This window comes from Dama dama, chromosome 10, assembly GCF_033118175.1.
Source record: "Dama dama isolate Ldn47 chromosome 10, ASM3311817v1, whole genome shotgun sequence".
NCBI lineage: Eukaryota > Metazoa > Chordata > Mammalia > Artiodactyla > Cervidae > Dama > Dama dama.
The window spans coordinates 28,824,300-28,845,545 of record NC_083690.1 but is presented as its reverse complement, the minus strand read 5'-3'; the positions used below and the strand labels follow the sequence as shown (position 1 = coordinate 28,845,545).

Below are 21,246 nucleotides of genomic sequence, written 5' to 3'. Positions count from 1 at the left end.
GCACACTTTCTGCAAGTCCCTGATGACTTCATCAAGATGGGATCAAGAATGGAGAGCTAGATCTGGTCCTAAGAGATAATAGACATACATGAAAGGCAAAAACTAGCAGGTCAAGTAGCTCTACAATTCCTGTGTTTTTCTGCAGTTTAGTTTTGCTTCAGCACAATCACTGTCAAATGTAAATAAGTCCCCACTTCTGTCAAGAGAAATTATGTGTCTGACACAAAGTTACTCAGAGCTGGAATTCTGTGACCTTCTTCATAAAAATTTGGGTATCAAATCTTTGATTAGAAATCACTATTAAAATAATTTATATAAAAAAAACAACAAAAATAAAACAAAATAATTTATATGAGAAAAACTGAATTTTGCCTTTATACTCTTACATTCCTGTACCCTACTAAAGATTATATAGTATAGTGTGTGGTTGGTATATTTTTCCAGAGTAGACCTCTTCCTTCAGTTCAATAATAAATGAATAAAATGCAATTCCCAGCAACAATACCCAAAACGTGAAGCACTCTTGCTATAAAACCTTACTCTTACACTTCAATTAAACAAATATTTACTGAGCATATAAATGAGTATGATTCATCATTTGCCTTAAAAGAACTAGCATTTAGCAGGGGGTGGAAAAAACAAGAAACTAGGATGCATTCTCTCTCTCTCTCTCTCTCTGTATATATATTATATGATGGAATTATAAGATCATACAAAAGATGTGAGAAAACACAAGTTTTCCAAGAAAGGATCACATCCATGGGCTCATAAATGAATCTTAGATGATAAACAGAACTCCTACTGTAGGAGTGATGGAAGAGTGTTTTGAGCAGAGAAAATAAGATAATAAGAAGCCTCAGACTAGAAAAGGATAGCATATATTCAGAAAATAATAAGTAGTCAGCTTAACCAGAGTGCAGGAAAATAAAAGCAAACAAGAAAAACAAAAATGTATTGCCTCAAAGTTATCAGTAACCTAAAAAATGTGCTAAAACTAATGTATGAAACACTTCTATGACATAAATGTAAGAAAAGGCTAAAGGTAACACATTCAACATGGCAGAGGAAGGACCTCTAAAAGCGTGACCTTTGATGAAATTGAAAAGAATGCTGGCACAAATGGTCAAAACCAACTTTTTCAGAGATCTGAAAACTAACCAAAAGCTTGAAACAATTTAAGAAACATTTATTCATGAAAAGCAGCTGACTTTCAGTAAGCAGAGCAAGCTTTACGGCATTTCAATTTGCCCTGTTTCCCTCTTCCCAGCTCCATGGAAGCCTGGGAAACCAACAACCAGTAAACATGGTAGCTGTGAGTAACAGCAGCCCAGAAGCCACGTAAGGAGCAGAACAGGTCAGCAGCTCCCTTCAAAACCACATCTCTAAAGGACTGCACTACTTAGGGCCTCCCTGGTGCCTCAGTGGTGAAGAAGCCGCCTGCCAATGCAGGAGACACAGGTTCGATCTCTGGTCTAGGAAGATCCCATGTGCTGTGGAGCAGCTAAGCCCGTGCGCCACAACAGCTGAACCTGCCCTCTAGAGGCTGGGCCGCAACTACTGAAGCCCAGGTGCTCTAAAGCCTGTTGTCTTGCCCCAAGAGAAACCACTGCATTGAGACGCCAGAGCACCACAACTAGAGAGTGGCGCCCATTTGCCACAGCTGAAAAGCCTGCACAGCAACGAAGATCCAGGACAGCCAAAAATAAATAAATAAAATTATTTAAAAGAAGAATTGTACTACTTAACCTGTCCAGCAGCTCACTGGAAAAACTCCATTCTCGGGGCTTATCCTTATTGGACCTGAATCAGAGCACCGTCAATGTGAACAATCCTATCCCAGGGCATTTGTTAAAATAAACACAGACAATTTTTTAATGCCACAGCTGTCTGCAGTGGCAACAACAACTGGGGCAAATACACTGATTCAAAAACTTAAAAGGAAAAACTGAGGAAACAGATGTACATAGAAGGTTCAGAAAAGCTTCAACATATTTTTAGGAATCTGGAAGGCATGTACATACCCAGGAAAGGCCTAGAAGGCCCTATTCTCTCACCTCTGTCTGGTCTTGATGTTCTACACAAGCAGAAAGAAAAGGTTAAGGCACAGTGTAAACTGCTGGTGCATGAAGGCAGCCATACACACAGACACACACACACACACACACACAGACACACACACACACAGAGACCCTCCACAAGGCTGGGGGACTTAGGGGCTGAACACATTTAAGGAAATCTGCCCAACCATTTGCTAACCACTAAGAAAACCAACCAGAGACTTCAGGGGTTACACAGGACAAAGAGTACAGAGTTAACAGAATTAGTCCAAAAAAGTAACAAAGCAAACAGCAAAAACAACAAACCCCTGGGAGACAGGGTGATTTCCAGAGTAGCTGCATTACAATATTTGAAATGTCCATTTTTCAGCAAAAACCATGAAGGACACACCAAAACAAGAGGTATGACCCAAACACAGGGGGAAAATGGCAGTCAACAAAAACCATCCCCGAGGAAGCCCAGATATTAGACTTAGTAGATAAGTTTAAATCAGCTATTGTAAATACATTCAAAGAACTAAAGGAGAGCATGTCAAAAGAATTAAAAGAAATTATGAAAATGATTTCTCACCAAATAGTATCAATAGAGATAAAAATTATTCTTTTAAAAAAAAGAAGCAAGTAGAAGTTCTGGAGCTGAAAAGTACAATGATTAAAATGAAAAATTCACTAGAGGGGCTCCACAGTAGATTTAAGCTACCTGAAGAATCTGCAAACTTAAAGAGAGATCAATTTTCCAATCTGAATAACAGAAAGAAGAATGAACAAAAATGAATTCAGCCTCAGATCTGTGGGATACCATCAAGCATACCAAAATATGCCAAAGGCTCAGAAGAGACAAAAAGAAAAAAAACTCAGACTTATAGAAATAGCTGAAAACACCCCAAATTCAGTCAAAAATATTAATCTTTAAACATCAAGTAGGATAAATTGAAAAGATGTATAGCTAAACACATTATAATCAAACTGTCAGAAGCCAAAAACAGGATATTGAAGATACCAAGAAAAAAGTGACTCACTGCATTCAAAATCCTCAGTAAGATAATGAACTGACCTCTCAGTCAAAACCACAGAGGCCAGAGACAGTGGAATGACATATTCACAGTGCTAGAAAACAAACAATATCAATCAAAAATTCTATATCCAGTAAAACTACCCTTCAAAAATGAAAGAGAAACTAAGACATTCCCAGAAAACAACACTGAAAGAATTCAACGCTAGAAGGGCTGCTTCCTTTCCTTAAAAATATGTTTTTAAGGAAAAAAAAAAATTTCTTCCTATACAAGAAATAAAGGGAGTCCTTAATGCTGAAATGAAAAGACACTAGACAGTAACCCAAATCCACATGAAGAAATAAGCACTAATAAAGGTTAACTACACAGATAAATACAAAAGACAGTAAACATATTTTTGCTTACAACTTATTTTTTATATGAAAGAAGACAACTGCATAAAGCAATAACTATAAAACTGTTGACAGGATTGTAATACAAAGTATGCAGCTTGACAATAAGAATACAAAGAAAGAGGAAATGAGCAGAACTCTATTAAAACAAAAGTTTTTATGTACTATTGAAATTAAATTTATATTAATCCAAAGTAGATTGCTCTAAGATATTAACTGTAATCTCCAGAAAAATAAAGACTATTATAATGAAAGAAATAAGCTAATGAAAACATATACTGGAAAATATTTAATACAAAAAAATTTAATCCTGTCAACAGTTTTATAGTTATTGCTTCATGCAGCTGTCTTCTTTCATATAGAAAATAAGTAAAAAAAAAAAAAGAAAGAAAATAAGTTACAAGCAAAAATATGCTCACTTTCTTTTGTATTTATCTGTGTAGTTACCTTTATTAGTGCTTATTTCTTCATGTGGATTTGGGTTACTGTCTAGTGTCTTTTCATTTCAGCATTAAGGACTCCCTTTATTTCTTGTATAGGAATAGGAGGAATAGAGAAACTAAAAAGATGTTAAGACATATAGAAAACAAATAGCAAAATGGAAGACATATTCTATTGGTCAGGGCTTCCCTGGTGGCTCAGACAGTAAAGAATCTGCCTGCAATGCAGGTGACCTGGGTTCAATTCCTAGGTTGGGAAGATCCCCTGGAAGAGGGCATGGCAACACACTCCAGCATCCTTGACTGGAGAATCCCCATGGACAGAGAAGACTGGCAGGTTATCGTCCATGGGGTCACAGAGAGTCGGACATGACTCGGCAACCAAGTACAGCACATTCAGTTGGCCAAAAAGTCCATTGGATTTTTCCATAAGATGTTACCAGGAAACCTGAATGAACTTTCTGGTCAACCCAAAAAATCCTAATATACCAGTAATCACATTAAATGTAAATGAATTAAACACTCAAGAGGTGAGGATTGGCAGAATGGATCAAAACAAAAATAAAAAACAATTTTAAAAAATCCAAATATATGCTTTCTACAAGAAATACTTGTACATATCAGGTACCTATATAAACACATATGCACCTAACAACAGAAACCCCAAATATAAGAAGCAACAACTACAAACTGACAGAATTAAAAGGAGAAATAGACAACTCAATAATAATAGTTAGACACTTCAATACTCTACTTTCAACATGGATAACATAACCAGACAAAGGATTCGCAAGGAACCAGAAGACTTGAACAACACTCAAGTCAACTAGATATAGCAAAAATCTATAAAACAGTCCAAACAACAATGGCAGAATATATTTTGTTTTCAAGTGCACATGTAACATTCTCTAAAACAGGCCATAAAAGAAGTCTTGGTAAATTTAAAGGATTGGAATCATACAAAGTATATTCTCCAAAGATAATGGAATGAAACTGGAAAACAACAGCAGGAAAAAACCTTAGGAAATTCACACAAAGATGTGAAAATAAACACTACTCCCCTAAATAACCAATGAGCCAAAGAAGAAATCGTAAGGGAAGTTAGAAAATACTTTGAGATAAAAACACAAAATGTATGGTATGTAACAAAAGCAGCAAGAGCCACTGCTATGAGAAAATTTATAGCTGTAAACACTTGTAGTTAAAAAAAAAACTCAACTCAGGGGAACAAGGTCGTGAGGAAAGGAGCGCATGGTATGCAGCTGCCATTTCTTGCGCCTTCAATCTCCGCGCCTTTTGCACTATGTTGGGACAGCGTCCAGAGGTTCACAATCTTTGTGGTCTGTAGGAGCCACTAAGAGCAAAGTCCAGGGAAGAATATACCATTTTCACTGGAAAACAAGTGGAAGTTACTAGCATGACTTTGTGCTCTGGGTCTGGATTTGCTGCACTTTTCTTTATAGTAAGACATTAACTGCTTAAAAAATTATCCATGAGATGGATATGAAGAGGATCATTTTAAGAGCTGCAATCTCTGAAAAAAGGATCAAACACCTGAACTCAGCAGCCTCATTATGTTTGTAAATAAACTTATGGCATAAAAAAAGCTCTCAAGTTAGCATGTTATACATCTTAAACTTATACAATGTTACGTAAATTATATCTCAATTTTTAACTTTTAAATTTTAAAAATTAAAAGATTTCAAATCAAGAACCTAACTGTTCACTTCAAGAAATTAGTAAAAGAAGAACAAACTAAACCCAAAGCCAGAAGGAAATAATTAGTGAAATAAATACAGTAGAGAATAAAAGAATAGAGAAAATCAACAAAATAAAAGGTTGATTCTTTGAAAAGATCAGAAGAATTGACAATCACTTAGCTAGACTGAACAAGAACAAAAGAGAGAAGAACCAAAACTAAAATCAGTAAATTACTACCAACCTTACATAAATGATTATAAAGGGCTACAGGGAATACTATAAAAAACTATAATCTAACAAATTACAAAACCTACATGTAATGGACAAATTCCTAGAAAACACAGACTACTAAAATCAACTCATAAAGAAGTAATCTGAATAAAGCTATAGCAAGTAAAGAAATTTAATTAGCAAACAAAACTTCCCACAAAGAAAAGTCCAGGACCAGATGGCTTCACTGGTGAATGCTATGAAACATTAAGAATGAACACCAACCCATAAATTCTTCCAAAATACAGAAAAGATGGGAACACTTTCCAACTCATTCTGTGAAGCCAGTTTTCCCTGATTCCAAAACCAGATGAAGACAATACAAGAAAACTATAAACAAATATTTACTATATAAATGCAAAAATCTTCAACAAAATAGCAGCAAACCAATCTAGCAACACATATAAAGGATCACACACCATGACCAAGTGTGGTATATCCCATGCGTATAAAGCTGACTCAACATATGAAAATCGATTAATGTCACACACCATTATTAATAGAATAAAAGACCAAAAACCACCTGATAAATCTCAATAGGCGCTGAAGAAGCATTTGACAAAATCCAACAGTTTCAGGTTTCCCTCATAGCTCAGTTGGTAAAGAATCTGCCTGCAGTGCAGGAGACCTGGGTTCAATTCCTGGGTGGGGAAGAGCCCCTGGAAAAGGAAATGGCAACCCACTCCAGCATCCTTGCCTGAAGAATCCCATGGACAGAGGAGCCTGGCAGGGAGTCGGACACGACTTGGTGACTACACCACCACCACAACACTCTTTCACAATAAACACAATGAATAAGCTAGAAATAGAAGAGGACATCATCAACTTGAAAAATGACAACTAAGAAAACCCACAGATAACTTCACATTTAACAACTCCCACTAAGATCAGGACCAAGACAAGATGTACACTCTCACCATTTCTAATAGTATATTATACAGGAAATTTTAGACAATTAGGCAATTAGGCAAGAAAAAGAAAGCAATCCAGATTGAAAGGAAGAAGTAAGACTACCTCTCTTCAGAGAGTATATATCATATATATAAAATTCTAATAAAACAGTAAAAAACTATTAGAACTGTTACATGAGTTCGGTATGATTTTAAGATACTTAACTAATATAAAGAATTCAATTATATTTCTATATATTATCATTGACAATCCAAAAACAAAATTAACAAAAGAATTCCACTCACAATAGCACCAAAAGAATGAAACATTAAGAAATACACACAGGGAACTCTGCTCAGTGTTATGTGGCATCCTGGATGGGATGGGGTTTGGGGGAGAATGGATACATGTACATGAATGGTTGAGTCCCTTTGTTGTCCACCTGAAACTATAACAACACTGTTAACTGACTATACTCCAATACAAAACAAAAATTAAAAAAAAAGAAAACCTAGAAAGTGGATAAAAATACATGTATCTAATGACTAATCTAAGATGCTCCTTAGTTTATTTTTTTTCAAATCAAGAGTTTTTATTGTCTCTTTAAAATATCACAACTGAGTCCATAGAACCATCTGCTATCTTGTTTCTGCAGCAGGATCACTGAGATCTTATTCATCAGCCTGCTGAACTGTTCCTTTTTCAGAAACACAGATATCATCCAAAAATTTTCTGATATCTTTTTTTTTTTTTTCCACCCTGCCCCACCCTAATATCCTTGTTTTTAACTGTGGTGGCTTGCTGAATCAAAGCAGCTGAATTTGACACAAGTTCAATGTCATTTCCTTCAAGAATCAACTCATCTTTCTGGGCTTGAGATACTGAACAGGCAACCCCTGGCCTCATTCAAACCCTGCATATGTATTTTTCACCCAAAAAATTTTCCGATTTCCACAAGAGAACCATTCTCCTGAATAACAACATTGATGGGGAAGTGGGCATACACCGACCTCATCTTGTAATGGAAGCCCAGTGTAACACCCTTGATCATGTCCTGTACGTGACTACAGTGGCCAGTTCCTTTCTGTTTCCCCACCATTTGTCAACACGGAGCCTCTTCTTTTTCTTCCAAGGAGACGGAGTTCTACATTGATGTGATTGAAGTCCCTCCGCAGGGTGCCTCTGGGGCCCTTCACAATAACTGTCCGTCCCTTCAAGGTAATGTCGACATTTTCTGGGATGTTGACAGTCTGATTGCTGAGAATGGTCTTCATTCTCGCAGTAGATGCAGCGAAGAGCTAAGATGCTCCTTAGTTTAAAATAAATGAAACTAACAACAAAAAAAATACATTTAACCAAAAAAATGCAAAATTTGTACACTGAAAAATAGAAAATGCTTTCAAAGTAAATTAAAGATGATCTAAATGAGTGAAAAGTCATTACACACTCATGAGTTAGAAGACTAGTAAGAATTAAGATGCCAATATTCCCCAAACTGTTCAATGCAATCTCTATCAAAATTCCAATCAGACAATGGTGCCAAGACAAATCAAAGAGTAAAAGAGTATTTTTACAACATATGGTGCTAAGACAACTGAATATCAATAAGCAAAAAATAAGGTTGGACCCCGATATTATACCTTATACAAAATTCACAAAGATGGATTAAAGATCTAAATAAAAGAGCTGAAACTATCAAACTCCTGGAAGAAAACATAGAAGATTTTCATGACTTTGAACAGGCACTGGTTTCTTAAATATGAAACACAAAACACAGGCAACAAAAGAAAAAAATAGACAAATTGGACTTAATCAAAATTTAAAATCTTTATGCCATCAAGAAAGTGAAGACACCTACAGAATGGGAGATTTATATCTGTTAATCATATCTGTAAGGGTCTAGTATCCAGAATATATAGAGAAACCTTACAACTCAGAAACAGAAAGACAAAATTGAGTTATTTACTCAATCTGAAAATGGACAAAGAACAGATTTCTCCAAAGATATACAAATAGCTAAAAAGCACATGAAAAGTTGCTCAACATCTTTAACCATGAGGGAAATGCAATCAAAACCACAATAAGATATTACTTCACATGTATTAGGATAACTAGAATATGAAGGTCAGATAATAACAAGTTTTGGCAAGGAGGTAGAAAAATTAGAACCGGCATACATTGCTAACAGAAATGTAAACCAGAGTAGCCATTTTGGAAAACAGTCTAGCAGTTGCTCAAGATATTAGACCTACAGTTCTAGAGTTATATGACCCAGCAATTCCACCCGCAGGTGTATATCCAAGAGAAATGAAACATGCACACCCAAAAATTTGTACAAAGATGTTCACAGCAGCATTAGTCATAACAGTCAAAATGTACAAATACCCAAACACCCATCAACTGTTTAATATATAAATGTGGTCTACACATAAAACAATATTATTCAGCAAGAAAAAGAAATAAAATACTGATACATTCTACAACGTGGAAAAACCATGAAAACATGCAAAGTGAAAGAAACCAATAACAAAGGACTACATGTCGTATGATTACATTCATATGAAATGTCCAGGACAAGCAAATCTGTAGAGAGAAAACACATTAGCAGTTGCCAAGGGACAGGGATTAGATTTGATAGACAGAGTCCCTGAAGAACTATGGATGGAAGTTTGTGACACTGTACAACAGGAGGTGATCAAGACCATCCCCAAGAAAAAAAAAAAATGCAAAAAGGCAAAACAGTTGTCTGAGGAGGCCTTACAAATAGCTGAGAAAAGAAGAGAAGCTAAAGGCAAAGGAGAAAGAAAGATATACCCATCTGAATGCAGAGTTCCACAGAATAGCAAGGAGAGATAAGAAAGCCTTCCTCAGTGATCAATGCAAAGAAAGAGAGGAAAATACAGTGGAAAAGACTAGAGATCTCTTCAAGAAAATTAGAGATGCCAAGGGAACATTTCATGCAAAGATGGGCACAATAAACACAGAAACAGTATGGACCTAACAGAAGCAGAAGATATTAAGAGGAGGTGGCAAGAATACACAGAACAATTATACAGAAAAGATCTTGACCCAGATAATCATAATGGTGTGATCACTCACCTAGAGCCAGACATCCTGGAATGTGAAGTCAAGTGGGTCATAGGGAGCATCACTACCAATGAAGCTAACGGAAGGATGGAATTCCAGTTGAGCTATTTCAGATCCTAAAAGATGATGCTGTGAAAGTGCTGCACTCAATATGCCAGCAAATTTGGAAAACTCAGCAGTGCCACAGGACTGGAAAAGTTCAGTTTTCATTCCAATCCCCAAGAAAGGCAATGCCAAACAATGTTCAAACTACTGCACAATTGCACTCATCTCACACGCTAGCAAAGTAATGCTCAAAATTCTCCAAGCGAGGCTTCAACAGTATGTGAACTGAGAACTTTCAGATGTTCAAGCTGGTTTTAGAAAAGGCAGAGGAACCAGATATCAAATTGCCAACATCTGTTGGATCACAAAAAAAGCAAGAGAGTTCCAGAAAAACATCTACTTCTGCTTTATTGACTATGCCAAAGCCTTTGACTGTGTGAATCACAACAAATTGTGGAAAATTCTGAAAGAGATGGGAATACCAGACTACCTGACCTGCCTCCTGAGAAATCTGTATGCAGGTCAAGTAGCAACAGCTAGAACCAGACATGGAACAACAGACTGGTTCCAAATTGGGGAAGGAGTACGTCAAGGTTGTATATTGTCACCCTGCTTATTAAATCATGTGAAATGCCCATCCAGATGAAGCACAAGCTGGAATTAAGATAGCCAGGAGAAATATCAATAACCTCAGATATGCAGATGACACCATCCTTATGGCAGAAAGCAAAGAAGAACTAAAGAGCCTCTTGATGAAAGTGAAAGAGGAGAGTGAAAAAGCTGGCTTAAAATTCAACATTCAAAAAACTAAGATCATGGCATCCGGTCCTATCACTTCATGAGAAATAGATGGGGAAACAATGGAAACAGTGACAGACTTCATTTTCTTGGGCTTGAAAACCACTGCAGATGGCCACTGCAGCCATGAAATTAAAACACGCTTGCTCCTTAGAAGAAAAGCTATGACCAATCTAGACAGCATATTAAAAAGCAGAGACATTACTTTGCTGACTAAGGTCCATCTAGTCAAAGCTATGGTTTCTCCAGTAGTCACATATGGATGTGAGAGTTGGACCATAAAGAAATCTGAGCCCCAAAGAATTGATGGTTTGAACTGTGGTGTTGGAGAAGACTCTTGAATGTCCCTTGGACTGCAAGGAGATCCAACCAGTTCATCGTAAAGGAGATCAGTCCTGAATATTCATTGGAAGGACTGATGCTGAAACTCCAATACTTTGGCCACCTGATATGAAGAACCGACTCATTGGAAAAGACCCTGATGCTGAGAAAGATTGAAAGCAAGAGGAGAAGGGAACAACAGAAGATGAGATGGTTGGATGGCATCACCGACTTGATGGACATGAGTTTGAGCAAGTTCCAGGCGTTGGTGATAGACAGGGAAACCTAGAGTGCTGCAGTCCATTGGGGTCGCAAAGAGTCAGACACAACTGAGCAACTGAACTAAACTGAGAGGATGACAAGTGGGAGTTGGAAGTGACAGGTAAGGAGTGCACAGTTTCCTGAAAATGTTCTAAAATTGACTGTAATAAGGGTTGCATAGGACTTCGCTGGTGCCTCAGTGCTAAAGAATCTGCCTGCCAATGCAGGAGATGCAGGTTTGATCCCTGGGTCAAGAAGATCCCCGGGTCAAGAAGATCCCCTGGAGAAGGAAACAGCAACCCACTCCGGTATTCTTGCCTGGGAAATCCCATGGACAGAAGAACCTGGCGGGCTATAGTCCATGGGACTGCAAAAGAATCTTGCACAACTATAGCAACTAAACAATAACTAAAATATACTGAACATACTAAAAAAAACTGTACCTTAAATGGGCAAATGTATGAAATGTGAATGATAGCTCAATAAAGCTGCTACCAAAAATAAAAGAAAGTAGGCTGGGCCCTATGTGTGAAACTTTTTAGGGCAAATGCTACTAAAACAAAAGACTTTTCTTTTTATTGAAGGGTAACTGACTTACATTACTATATTAATTTTAGGTGTACAACATAGTGATTTAGTATTTGTAAACATTACAAAATGGTCACTACCATTAGTTACCACCTGTCACCATACAAAGTTATTACAATATTTAACTATATTCCCTATGCTGTACGGAGAAGGCAATGGCAAACCCACTCCAGTGTTCTTGCCTGGAAAATCCCACAGACAGAGAAGCCTGGTAGGCTGCCGTCTATGTGGTCGCACAGAGTCGGACACGACTGATGCAACTTGGCAGCAGCAGCAGCCTGTGCCGTATATTACATCCCCAAGTAACTCTTAATCTCCCTCACCTATAAAAGATTTAAATAGGATCCAGAGTCTCCTAACAAAATACAACAAAGGTCCAGGATACAATCAAAAGTCACTTATCAAAAGTCAGTATAAAAGTGTGTTGTTAAATTTAACCCAGGAAACAACCGAGTCTCAGTTTCCCTGGAACCTCTTAATAGCATATAGAATGGCTCTCAGAATTTTGTTGTTCAGTCGCCCAGCCATGTCCAACTCTTTGTGACCCCATGGACTGCAGCATGCCAGGTTTCCCTGTCCTTCACTATCTCCCGGAGCTTGCTCAAAGTCATGTCCATCAAGTCGGTGATGCCATCCAACCATCTCATCCTCTGTCATCCCCTTCTCCTCCTGCCTTCTATCTTTCCCAGCATCAGGGTCTTTTCCAATGAGTCGGTTCTTCGTCTCAGGTGACCAAAGTATTGGAGCTTCAGCATCAGTTCTTCCAATGAATATTTACAGTTAATTTCCTTTAGGATAGACTGGTTGGATCTCTTTGCAGTCCAAGGGACTCTCAAGAGTCTTCTCCAACACCACAGTTCAAAAGCATCAATTCTTCAGCACTCAGCCTTCTTTATGGTCCAACTCTCACATCTGTCCTGACTACTGGGAAAACCACAGCTTTGACTAGATAAACCTTTGTTGGCAAAGTCATGTCTCTGCTTTTTAATACGCTGACTAGATTTGTCATAGCTTTTCTTCCAAGGAGCAAGAATCTTTTAAGTTCATGGTTGCAGTCCACAGTGACTTTGGAGCCAAAGAAAATAAAATCTGTCACTGTTTTTATTGTTTAGTCAACAGGTAAAGGTAAGTAATGAGCTTTCCTGAATTCTGTGAGCCTTTACAGCAAATTACACACCTGAGGAAGGAGTTGTGTGAAGCCTCAACTTATAGCCAATTGGTTTCAAGTACAGGTCACAACCTAGGACTTGGGATTTGTCTGAAGTTCAGAGGTGTCTTGTGGGACTGAGTCCTTAATCTATGGGGTCTGCACTAAATCCAGGTATTAATAGTAATAATTAAGTTAAAGTGTATGATACTCAGTTGCTGTCTGGAGAATTGGAGAACTATTTAATGTGAGGGAAAAACCTACATATTTGGTATCAGAAGGACCGTGAATAGTGTAAGAAACAATAATTTACCTTTGGGCATAATCACAGACCTCAAGGAAATCCTAGTTATGAGAAAAATGGGCCCATGAGAAATGATTTAAATAAAATCTGGGGGCTAGGATGAGAGGTGGGAGGAAGGCTCAAGAGGAAAGGGATCTATACATACATATATATACACACAAATATAAAATTATGCCTGACTCGAATTGTTGTATGGCAGAAACTCAACATTGTAAAGAACTTATCCTCCAATTTAAAAAAATATTTTAATGTGATAAGTACTTTAACAGGTAAATGTACAAAGTCAGGAAAGTAACCATGCCAACAAAAGTGACATTTATGTTGATTTTTAAAGGATGAGTTAAATGCTATATACAGCTCCTCACCATTCTCAGTCCCTCTTAGAGCTCTCAAGCCAGTTCTCAGCCTTTGATGCCTATTACTGCTGAATGAGAAAGATTTTTTTAAATGAAAAGGTCTGGCCCCACAGCAGACCAAAACTCAGAATCTCTATGGAGGCCTTGATCCCCTCATCCTCAACCTTTAAAAGCTCCCAGGTGGTTTTAAAGTAGAGCCTGGGTTGAAATCTGTTCAGGAAAAAAATAACCCAGGCCACAAGCAATCTTCCGGCAATGAGGAGAGAAAAGAAAAGGACGTCAGGTAGCAACAATAGGATCTATGGCAGACATAATGATAGGAGAGAAGAAGAGGATTCTAAGGTTTCTAGGGTACAGAACTTAAAATAGGAGGTTTGTGGATGTCCTTGAAGCAGCTATGAGTAAGAAGAGAAAGGAAAAAATACCCAAGTTTGAAGTACAAGTATAGTTATCCGACAGACAAACATATGAAATACCTGAAGTTCAAGAAAAATGAGAACTGAATACATATGGTTGTACACCAAAAATATACAGGTGCTACTTGAAGCCAGGAACAGAAGTGTAATAACAAACTAGAGGACAGGGAAAAGAACAGAAAACAAAGTCCTAAGGAATACCACATTAATCTGAGGGAAAGCACATCAAGGCAATGCTTCATTTTGGTTTGTTTTGGATGGTGAAAACCTGAGCATGTGTGCAAGCTGAGAAAAAAAGAAAATATAGAATATGAAAGATGTTAGCCTCAGAAAGTAATACCTTCTTCCTCTGATAAAAGAAAAGGTAATCAGAAATCAGATAGGTACAAGCACACAGAAAAATGACAGACCCTTAAGGGTTCAGGGCTAATGCCCACCAATTCTGTGAAGTAGGAGGCAAAATAAGCAATGTAAAGAAGTCAAGAGTAAGATAAGTCAAGAAGAGGAGAATGATAAAGATCTAGAAGTAGCAATGAGGTCTAGGTACATAAGAGGTACATAGGGAGTGAATCAAAGGATCTCCAGGCAGTGCAAGCAAACTTGGAATATAAAGTTTAGAACAGCACCAGCAGCTCAGTCACAGGCTTTCCTCAAGCCTCCAGGAGCAGAAAAAGCCAACTGTTGGATTCATCCAGGCTTGGAAACCATCAGAGCAAATGAGCAAGAATGACTTGAGGCCAGTAACATGGCTTTTATAATTTTCAAAAGTTAAACTTATTTTATTCTTATTAAAAATCGACTCAAGTTATTTCCTCTGATAGCCAGAAAGGGGGGCGGGGATGGCTAATTCCTCTTTCACTCTGAGAGAACTTGTCAGAACTTCTAAACCTAAGCATTTCTGATCCCTTCCACGGTTGATTCAAAGAAATCTAAACCTGATTCCTCTAGGCTCTTAAAGGATGAAAATTCACTGCAGGACTGGACTATCCAGCTGGGAGACAAACACTCGAAACCCTTCTTAGACACAATACAATTTCAACTAGGAGGTGGGGGCTCTTCCTTTCCTAAAAATAAAAGTTCAGCAAACACTGGAAATGGGGTGGTGGGACTAAGTTGCAAACCTTATTAAGAACTCTTTACAAAGCCAATTATTATAAAACAATACATGACACAAAGATAGCAAAATTCAATTCTTCGAAATGACTGCTGTAAGTAAATAACTGACAATGCAATCTCTTCATCACACTTGGAGGTGCCTAATTCATCCTGCCACCTCCCATACTACTGTTGAGGTACTGGATACTGGACGTCTTGCTACCACTATCTGGAGGGCACAAAGGCCTCAAAGAAGGAAGAGGGTAACAAGCGTGAGCACCTACCACGTACCAGACCTACTGTGTGCCAAACTCAGGCAACACACTTTATATATTATGGATGTAGCTCTTTTAAAGACGACTTACGCTAAAACTATAGACCGGGCACTCAGAAGAGGAGCAGGGTCTGAGGTTTAAGCGTAGAGGAAAAGACGTGTTAGCGACGGTGGGTGATGAAAATGGAGAGAGAAGGGGCGAGTTGGGAAAGGAAAGCATCTGGGGGCAAAAGGGCAAAACCCAGGGACACATGGCGTGGCGTGGGGTGGGGGGCGGGAGGGCGCGAGTGAAACGCCTAGAGGACCCGGTATAGGGGGCAAGGACGGGGTGAGCCTGGGGAAGGGAAGTCCGGGTAGAGGTGAAGGCAAAAGTCCGATCCGGGGGGGCCCTGGCGTCTTATCCCCGGAAGGCGCCCCGAAGGACTGCGGAGGCTGGGAAAACAGTACCGGCCCTGCCAGAGGGACAGGAAGGCGGGGAGGGGGCGGGAGAGAGCGGGAGGCCGACCACGGCGGGGGCGAGTCGGGCCACGGGGAAGCCCGAGACCGGGAAACGCGGGCGCTGGGGCCAGGGGTGCGGGCTCCGGAGCCGGGCCCGGCCGGGCAGGGACATGGGGCTCCGCGCTGAAGGGGCGGGGCTGGACTGGCGCCGGGGGAGATACGCGGGCCGGCGGCGACTGGGGCCGAGGGATGCCAGGGCAGACGCGGCCAGGACTCGGAGCCAGGTGAGCGGCGGCAGGGAGACAGCGGGGCCGGGGCGGCGCGCCGCAACGAGCGCGGCGTCCCCCTTACCTGGAACGAGTGAGGAGCCGCCGCGCCGCCTCCTCAGCATCCTGGGCTCAGCCGCCACTCCCACGGCCCTAGGTGGGGGCCATCCCGCCCACCCCGGGAGCCCGCCCTCACCGCCAGGCGCTAGCTGCTGCCAGCCCGGCCCGGCCCCGAGGAGCTGCGCTGACACGACCCGCGCCCGCGGCCGCCTCAGCAGCGACTCCCGCCGTCGCCGCCTCAGCGCCCGCAGCCGGCCTCCCGGGCGGGCGCGGGATCACACGCGTACGGCGATTGGTTGCCCGGCGCCCGGCCGGGCGATGTGTCGGTCTCTCTGATTCGTGGGTTCCGCAGGCTGCCCTCCGAGGGGGGCGGGGCTCGGCCTCCCGCCGGGCCCGGCAGGCACTGAGGAGAGGGGTGGGTCTGACGTCGGGGTCGCGCGAGCGGCCCTGCGTCCCGCGTGTGCGCGCGCTCCCCGCAGGGTTCTGGTGCCTCCACCAGCGTGAGCGAGTGGTTGCCGAGCAACGGTGCGCGCGACCTAGCTGGGGGTAGGGGGGAGCCGCGGGCAGGTGGCGGTCCATGCAGCCCCAACCCCAGGGTGGGTGGCCTTCATCCTGGAAACCTGGGACCCGACAAGAGAAGGAGCTTTTCCAAGAAATCCTCCCTCTGCCTGTCCCTGCTTCAAATAGCACCTCAGTGCTTGCTACTAGCAGAGGAGATTTCACCTCATCGGGGTGACTCGAACATGCAAATATCACATTCGCACAAAATTATATTCCACACCGAAGTGTAAATGAGTGAGAGTGGATTCTGTACCCACCAGAGAGGCAGAAACCCCGATACTTGAAAGAAAGTGAAAACTAGGAGAGGAGAATAAGGCAAAGAGAAGGGGGACATTGGGGAGAGGGCTGAAATTTCACAACTGAAAAATAACCGTTCCTGTTCACAGGTCCTTCCTGCGGACATATCCACACCACGTCCTGTCGCAGTTATTTCAACTCTGTGAACACAGACTGGAAAAAGCATGGGCTCAGAAATCTAACAGCTGCATTAAAAATTCCTGTCTACAATCTTGGAATGAGTTTTGTTGTCTATAGAACGAGGTCTGTAAACCTCATGAGAGTTGCTGTCAAGATCAAGTATACTTATATGCTCAGTTATGTCTAACTGTGACCCGCATGGATTGTAGCTCACTAGGCTCCTCCGTCCATAGGATTTCCCAGGCAAAAATATTGGAGTGGGTTGCCATTTTCGCCTCCAGGGGACCTTCCCAACCCAGGGATAGAACCGCATCTCTTCCATTGCAGGCAGATTCTTTACGGCTGAGCCACTGGGGAAGCCCAAGTTCAAGTGAGGTCCACACAAAAATGTCTACAGGAATGTTCATAGTACCGTTACTCATTATTGCCAATAAAGTGGAAAAAAACCCAGATGCCCATCAGCTAATTAATGAATAAGTAAAATATGACATAACCACACAATGGAATATTACTTGACCATAAACAGGAGTGAAGTACTGATAAATGCTACAACAGGGCTGAATCTTGAAAATGTCCTGCTAAATGAAAGAAGCCAGTCTTGAAAGACTACTTATTATATGAGCCCCTTTGTATGAAATGTCCAGAACAGGCAAATCCATAGAAAAAACAAGTATATTAGTGGATACCTTGGACTGAGGGGGAAGTGATTGCTAATGGCTATGGGGCTTTTTGATGGGAGGGAGTGATTGATGAAAATGTTCTAAAATTGTGGTGACAGTTGTGCAATTCTGTGAATATAAAAAAAAAACCACTGACTTGTTTACTTGAAGTAGGTGAGTTGTATGGTATGTGGATTATATCTGAATAAAGCTGTTATTTTTTTAAAAGAGCAAATAAGGTAATAAACTTCCAAGAGCCCCAGGCTGTGGTAACCACTCTAAGAACAAGGGATCAGTATATCTGGTTGTTTTCCCTTTATTTGATGGCCAAAATCTTGTAAGCAATTCAATCTGATGAAATTTAAAGAAATACCCACCATGATATTTTTTCTTTGGAACATTTAAATCAAATTAAGAAGCTGATCTGATCTGACCCAAGCTGCTTTGGGACAGCAGAAATGGACCACTAGGATTAGAAAGCTCATCAAAAGAAAAGGAGCATGACTTCCCTGGTGGTCCAATGGCTAAGACTCTTTGTTCCCTATGCAGGGGACCCAGGATTGATCCCTGGTCAGGGAACTAGATCCCACATGCCACAACTAAAGACCCCACATGCTGCAACAAAGATCAAAGATCCCTTGTGCCATGCAACTAAGACCTGATACAGCCGAATAAATGAATAAAATAAATATTAAAAAGAAATGAAAATGAGCAACGTTGGCAGGCAGAGAGCAAAAGGAAAGGGAAAAGACACAGCATTCTACAAGGTGATTCAGATACACCTGCACCCAAAGTGGTTTGATTAACCAGTCCTTTAACATTAAGAGCTGTGTCTTATTCCACTTCCTGCATTCCAGACCACTTCAGGGAAACAGCTCACCCTGACCTGAGTAATCTTGAAGCCACAGACAGCACCATGGGGCATTAATCCCTTAAACACAGCCCCTGCCAGCCTCTCTCCATAAGCCAGAAATGCAGCTCTCTGAAATGACCTCCACAACACCCAGAAAACACTTCACCCACCTACAAGACTTGGGTGGGGGGGGGAATCGAGTAGCCAGGTAGGGGCTTGGTGCTGGCATCTCTCATATAAACTCTAAGAACAAATTCCAGATGTAGGGAATTCCATAAGACTAGGGGACATGAATCCCAGTGAAATCTGGCAGGGATGTTAGCTCTTTGCCTGTTCCATGCCAGGATGTTTCCCTGAGCAAGACAGCTTCAGGTCGCCCAGGGACCACACTGTCTGTAAAAAAAAAAAAAAAAAAAAGCTGCAAATAAGGAGCTGCTTGATCTGAAGTAAAGCTCCAGGGTTGTATGGGAACAAGGTTTTTCTGCTTTTCAAAGCTATCCCAACCCATACAGTATATGTTAAGAAAAAAGACTCCAAAATGTACTCTTAAAAGAGCACAGTTAAAAACAGTATATGTAATATGCCCATTTGTATTGTTTCAAGTACACACAGAAATACAAACACATGTACACTTGTGATTTTCAGAGTTCAAATCAGTCAATCCTGACTGAAATCAACCCTGAACCTTCATTGGAAGGACTGATACTGAAGCTGAAGCTCCAAAACTTTGTTTGGCCACCTGATGTAAAGAACCAACTCATTGGAAAGGACCCTGATGCTGGGAAAGATTGAGGGGGTGACAGAGGATGAGCTGGATAGCATCACCAACTCAATGGATATGAATTTGAGCAAACTCTGGGAGACAGTGAAGGGGAGCCTGGCATGCTGCAATCCATGCCAGGATTGCAAAGAATCAGACACAACTTAGCGACCAAACGACAATAACAAAAACTGACAACAGTAGTTGTTTCTGCGAAGGAAACTGAAGAACTTGGGCACAGGAGAGGGAAAGACATTTATTTTTCACCACACATACCTTTCGGCACTTTTTGAAATGTTGTGTCCTGTGCTTGGATTACCTATTTGAAATGAATAAATATGTAATTTTTTTAAAGAACTCTTTTCTGGAAAGCTCACTGATCAAGCCTTTATGAACATCCAGTTCACATGGCATTTGCATTGCTCTCTGTTATTTAGTGACTCTCAGGTTCAGCACATACACTCTGAATGCCCTGGATCTATTTTCCCTCCCCAGCTATATACCTCTTCCAGGTGATCAGCTCAGATTCAGAGACCTTACCTGAGAGCCTAGACAGCTTCTCCCTCTGACCAACAGGCAGTTCAAAGGACTCAGAGACTGCTTCTTCCAAACAGTCTGGCAGGTCCAAGAAAAGAGAGGAAGCGGATGAGTGTTCACTGACACCCCAGTGAGCACGCGGAAGCCACTGCCATCCTCTAGGTCAACCTTTACCCTGCTTCTGCCTCAGAGAGTCATCTCCCAGCAAGCAGTCCAGCCCTCCAGAGCTTTTATTTTCTTCCCCACTTTCCCTTTCTGAGACTCTCTCCATCCCTTCCTCTCATCCCTGCCACCACTCTTTGGTTTTGCTTTGGTGTCTTTTATTTTGACTGAGCCGTGCACCTTATGGGATCTTAGTTCCCCAACTAGGGATCAAACCTGGGGCCTGAGCAGTAAGAGCTCTGAGTCCTAACCATTGGGCCACCGGGGAGCTCCCTGCTTTGGTTTCTGGAAGGACGAAAGTACAGCAGCTCCCCGCAAATGGCACTTCCATTCCAGTATCTGGCATGGAGACAGGATGGGGGATGGAGAGGGTCTCAGAAAGGGAAAGTTGGGGAAGAAACTCATGCCAAAAGTATTACTTTTTATTCTCTGTCTCAGACCAAGGGAGCTAGAAATGAGGGTCAGCAGCAAGGGGTTTAGAGAAGGCATCTGGATTTAGAAAAGGCAGAGGAAGCAGAAATCAAATTGCCAACATCCATTAGATCATCAAAAAAGCAAGAGAGTTCCAGAAAAACATCTACTTCTGCATTATTGACTATGCCAAAGACTTTGACTGGGTAGATCACAACAAACTGTGGAAAATTCTTAAAGAGTTGGGAATACCAGACCACCTGACCTGCCTCTTGAGAAACCTATATGCAGGTCAGGAAGCAACAGTTAGAACTGGACATGGAACAACAGACTGGTTCCAAATAGGAAAAGGAGTACGTCAAGGCTATATATTGTCACCCTGCTTATTTGCTTATATGCCGAGTACATCATGAGAAACGCTGGGCTGGATGAAGCACAAGCTGGAATCAAGATTGCTGAGAGAAATATCAATAACTTCAGATATGCAGATGACACCACCCTTATGGCAGAAAGTGAGGAAGAACTAGAAAGCCTCTTGATGAAAGTGAAAGAGAAGAGTGAAAAAGTTGGCTTAAAGCTCAACATTCAGAAAACTAAGATCAGGGCATCTGGTCCCATCACTTCATGGTAAATAAATGGAGAAACACTGGAAACAGTAACAGACTT

At 41.0% G+C, this 21,246-nt stretch overlaps 1 protein-coding gene and 2 pseudogenes across 1 annotated transcript in view; 1 reads left to right on the top strand and 2 right to left on the bottom strand.

The window, feature by feature from the left end:
- TPST1 (tyrosylprotein sulfotransferase 1) overlaps positions 1-16,433 on the bottom strand; it is a 104,815-nt gene extending 88,382 nt beyond the window's left edge. Inside the window, exon 1 of the mRNA XM_061153349.1 lies at positions 16,246-16,433. The gene's annotated coding sequence lies outside the window, so the exon portion shown is untranslated. The remainder of the gene's footprint in view (positions 1-16,245) is intronic.
- On the top strand, positions 5,159-5,409 carry LOC133063233 (cytochrome c oxidase subunit 7C, mitochondrial-like; annotated as a pseudogene).
- On the bottom strand, positions 7,371-8,053 carry LOC133064072 (large ribosomal subunit protein uL6-like; annotated as a pseudogene).
- Positions 16,434-21,246: the final 4,813 nt, after the last annotated feature.